Genomic DNA, 4,586 nt, shown 5'->3' on the forward strand with positions numbered 1-4,586 from the left:
CTCCCCCACCCCTCCCCCTCCCACCTCCCCTGCCCAGGTTCTCCCAGAGGTGGAGCCTTCCTGTGGCTTCTGGAAGCACTGACAGCTGCAGAGGCTACAACCTCCCCAGAACCCACCCACCCATTCTCTCAGTAAACATTTACACTGAGCACCTGTTAAGTCAGCATAGGCACCACGCTAGGGGCTTCGGATTCAGCGTGAACTGTGCCCATGGGGCCGGCGCACGATGGGCCCTCCGTCCACGAGGCAACCACTGAATGCGTGAGTGATGCGGCCGTCACACAGGGCTGTAGTTTTCTGTGCTCTATCACGGCATTGTCTCATTTGATTTTTACAACAGCCCTGTGAGCTGGGAAGGAAGGAAGGGAGGGAGGGAGGGAGAAAAGGAAGTTTCTATTTACCCGGCCAGTGCCCTATGCTTTTACATGCACTATCTATTTATCTGTTTAATCCTCCCAACTATACTATGTGGTAAGAAGGTACCTCGTCCTCACTTTCACAGAAAAAATAAAAACCAAGGCCCAAAGGAAGTGCCAGAGGAGGGACTGACCCAAGGTTGGTCTGATTCCAGAGACCCAAACTCTCTTGCGCACAGGTATACTCACTCACACACACGTATACACGCATCTGCTCCACCGGCCGCTGCTCCAAGGATACCCAGTGACTGACCCACGCACCGACATTTACTTTCCCTCATTGGTAGGGAAATGTACCTGCTCTGCATCCTGAGTGCTCCTCTCTGGGCTTGGGGACCCAGTGCAAGCAGGAGAGCCCAGGTCCCTACCCCTCGGTGTGCCACTGAGTATCGGAAGTGTGGCTAAATCTGAAATGAGATGTGCTATGAGCGTAAAAAACACACGGAATTTCCAAGACTTAGTAAGAAAAAAGGAATGTAAAACATCCTGTACTTTATATGGATCACATGTTGTGATTATGTATCTTTTAGATATATTGGGTTAAAGAAAAAATGTTTTTAAAAATAGTATTTCCTATTTCTTTTTTTAATGTGGCTATTGAAACATGTAAAATCACTTATGTGGCTCATGTTTGTAGCTTGTATTATATTTCTGAGGAACAGCTCTGCTCTAGATGGAAAGACAGACTCTAAATAAGTAAACACATACAGAAGAGAGGTGATTGCAAATAGAGAAAAGTGCCAGAGAGGAAATAATGCAGGTGGTGCGCTGAGAGGGGCTGGCAGGTGGACACAGGTGGCCAGGACCTGCTGGTCTCCCGTGGCAGGTGGGGAGAGGCAGGAGGCCCTCGTAACCATGGGGATAAGGCGTTTCCCATGCTGGGGAGGTGCCAGGGCCTGTGTCCTAAAGAAAGGAGCCGCCGTGCAAAGATCCAGAGGGCTGTACAGACTCCCACTGTATTCTCACCCCACTGAGCCATGAGTCCTGGAGCTGCAAGGACCCTCAAGGTCACCACCTCCGCCTCTGGGTTTCAGAGGGTTGGTTTTTACCGAGGTCTGTTTACCAATGTAGGACTGGGTGACTCTCATGTGCCTGCCCCGGTATTGTTTACTCCACAGAGGTCCTCTGCATGCCTGTGACGGTCCAGCCAGCAATAAGCTCTGGGAAAGAAGTGGTGACAAAATCAATTCCCTGTTCCCAGCAGCTCATAAACAAGGGTGAGGTGGCTGGAGCCAAATGGGCGAAGAAACATATATGTCAGGAGTGGTAGGTGAAAAAAAATCAAGAAGGAGAGAGGGTGGGTGGGAGCTGTGTTAGAGAGAAGGTGATATTTCATCAGGGACCTGAATGAAGTCAGGGAGGGAGCCCTGAGGACACTGAGGGGAAGAGCATCCCAGGGATCTGGAACAGCGATTACAAATGTCCTGAGGTAGGAAACTGCCTCTCAAGTTCAAGAACAGCATCAGGCCAGGGCCCTGGGGAAGAGTGACCAAGGTGAGGTCAGGGTGAGGACCTGGATGGATTCAGAGTCACATGGATATTCTCTGTAAGTGGCAGTTATGATTATCATTATTCTTATCATTACCACAGGTTTCCTAGAAAGATGACAACTGCCACCATTCACAGGATCTTCCAAGATGAGGAGGTCCTCTGGCCCCAAGGCTTGGCACAAAAGAAATGGGATGGCCCGTGGCTGGCTGGGCACACACTGTCTTATGCTCAGCAACTTGTCTGTGAGACAAACCATACAGCGAGGCATTTGGACTGGGGGAGAGGGGGTCTAGGGGTGGAAGTTTGGAGCTGTCAGAGGGGCAGGTGGCCCAAGTGATGACACCACTCAGCGATTTCCTACAATTAGGGAGCCAAAGCCCTAGTGGCTTGCTGAGGTTCTGCTCTTCCACCCTCTCCCATCCGCCCTCTAGCCCTGGGTTTACCAGGCCCCTCCCCTGCTCAAGAACCCACCGTGGCTCCCTATTGCCTGCTGTTTTGTTCTTCAGTTGACCCTTTGCCACAGTGATCACTCATGCCCCTCAGGTGTCCCTGTCCAGTGATGATTTGCCAAAAAATGTTGGCTAAGACTGCTAGAGGAAATTACTTGTTTGTTTGTTTTGTTTTCTTTTGTTTTGTTTTGCTAAGAGGGAAAGACCTGCTTTATGAATATTTTTTTCCGAAGAAAATGATCCTTCTGAACTTCTCTGAACCACAAAGCCAGGGCTGCCTTGGCTCTCTCGGCACGTCGGGAGTGCTTCCCTGTCCCGCAGGGTGTGGCAGGCCCCAAGAGGCTGCGAGGCTGCACTTCTGCGGGCACAGCTGTGCTCAGCAACCTGGCCTGACTTGGAGGCCCTCCACAGGAGGCCGAGGGCTATTCTGACAGGCTTTTTAACATAGCAGGGTGCATTCAAAGACACTGGCCTCCCACCCCATCTGCATTCACTAAGCCAACATTCACTGAGGACCTACTGTGTGGCCGCCACTGTGCTGTGGCCTCACTGCTCAAAAGTGGTTTCTGTAGGGGCAGGCTTATTCCAGATAGTCTTCTAGTAAAGAATGGCCATCACCTGTTTTTCGGATTCCTTGTAGAAACAAAATCATTTTTTATAATTAATTTTTATTGGAGTATAGTTGCTTTACAGTGTTGTGTTCGTCTCTCCTGTACAACTAAGTGAATCAGCTCTACGTATACATACAACCCCTCTTTTTTGGATTTCCTTCCCCAGAAAACCATTCTTTTGAATCTAATAAGCACAGTGCACCAAGGTTATAAAAATCTTTCCATATTCCCTCACATCTCATGATGCCTGTTCTTTGGTCTCCAGGGGAGCTCCGGTGTCCTGAGCCTTCTGTTTGCTCTTAATCAGGAAGATGGGCATCATTCCATAGCAGTTTGCAAATAGGACTCGGAAAGGTAAGTGACTTTCTTAAGATCACACAGCCACACAAGCTGGAGCTAGGGTGAAGCCCCATGCCTGAATCTAGAGGGGTCTCCCCTCCGGATGCACAGGGAATCACTAGGGGAACTTTTACAACTGCCAACCCCCAGCGGCTGCCCCCAGAGGGTCCGATTTAATTGATTTAATTGGCAGGGCCTGGGCAGTGGTAGGGGGCAGGTTAGAGCGCCCCAGGTGATTCTAATAGGCTGCAGGAGCTGAGAATCACTGTGCCAGAGCCTGTAGCACAAGCACACTGGCCCAGGCGCAGAGGAACCATCCCGGCTCTGCCACTAACTTGCTGTGTGCAAAGCCCATAACCTCTCTGTTCTTCAGTTTCTTCGTTTGTGAAAAGGGAGATGTCTTTCAGGGTCTCTTTCACATGTGGGATCTGTGAGTCATGGGGTAATGGGAAGACGCTTGCCCTCAAGCCCTCAGCGGGGTGTGACTGCGGGAAGGGGCTTGGGGTCCTGGCCCTCCCTGCCCGAGGCAAGTGGGGAGAGCGGGGCTCCTCTCCTAACGTGATTCTCAGAACTCTTCTCTGTTCTCCGTTCCTGGTGGTGAAAAGCATGTTGCGGAACAAACAGAACTATGCCTGTTTCCCAAATGATGAAGGTGAGTTCACGTCCTTGGGTGGTTTTTCAGTGTTTCTGAGACAGAGTTCACGTTTCTTCCAGCACACTTTGGGGCGTACTGGGACCTTAATGGGGGAGGTTAGGGGCTGGGGAGCTGTGAGAGGCCCTTCCTCACACCACAGCACACCTAGTACTAAAGTGGAGGGGCTCAGAGAGCTCCAGAGTCGGGCGGCGGTATGGCCGAGGCGTTGAGAATAAGAGGGCAGGAGGGCTGGCCTGAGCCCCCAGGAACTGCCCGAAGCCCCTCTCCTGGGAGGAGGGAGGCCACGCCCTTTAGCCCTGGAGGGGCAGGTGTCACTGCACCTTCAGACTGAAGTGAGGGGGAGGGGACTTCCCCGTAGAGGGACAGGCACCCCTGTCGTGAGCTGAGCCCCCGAAGGTGGCGCCGGCGTTCTCTCTCTGACTCAGAGGATGTTTTTCTCCTCGGCACCTGGTTCAGGGCCGCCCGGAGGATGCGTGTTGACCGGCCAACGTTCCCACTACAAATGTGGGCCCCGGAGCCAGAATTTCTTTTTGTTTTGTTTTGTTGGGTTTTTTTTGCGGTACGCGGGCCTCTCACTGTTGTGGCCTCTCCCGTTGCGGAGCACAGGCTCCGGACGCGCAGGCTC

At 52.0% G+C, this 4,586-nt stretch overlaps 2 long non-coding RNA genes across 9 annotated transcripts in view; one reads left to right on the forward strand and one right to left on the reverse strand.

Moving 5' to 3' along the window:
• The window catches only part of LOC114487157 (uncharacterized), a 10,650-nt gene extending 9,831 nt beyond the window's left edge, over positions 1–819 (reverse strand). Inside the window, exons 1-2 of the long non-coding RNA XR_003681956.2 lie at positions 714–819; positions 153–349 (exon numbers count right to left, since the gene is read on the reverse strand). This is a non-coding gene — a long non-coding RNA (uncharacterized lncRNA). The remainder of the gene's footprint in view (positions 1–152; positions 350–713) is intronic.
• LOC114487156 (uncharacterized) overlaps positions 165–4,586 on the forward strand; it is a 12,488-nt gene continuing 8,066 nt past the window's right edge. For 3 of the 8 annotated variants that reach the window (XR_003681949.2, XR_003681954.2, XR_008618565.1), the window contains exons 1-4: positions 165–261; positions 2,007–2,149; positions 3,233–3,321; positions 3,912–3,958. This is a non-coding gene — a long non-coding RNA (uncharacterized lncRNA). Of the gene's footprint in view, positions 262–1,542; positions 1,683–1,891; positions 1,963–2,006; positions 2,150–3,232; positions 3,322–3,911; positions 3,959–4,586 lie in introns of those variants that run through there. The other 5 variants (XR_003681951.2, XR_003681955.2, XR_003681950.2 and 2 more) reach the window with 5 other exon arrangements.

Source organism: Physeter macrocephalus, chromosome 11, assembly GCF_002837175.3.
Source record: "Physeter macrocephalus isolate SW-GA chromosome 11, ASM283717v5, whole genome shotgun sequence".
Classification (NCBI taxonomy): Eukaryota; Metazoa; Chordata; class Mammalia; order Artiodactyla; family Physeteridae; genus Physeter; species Physeter macrocephalus.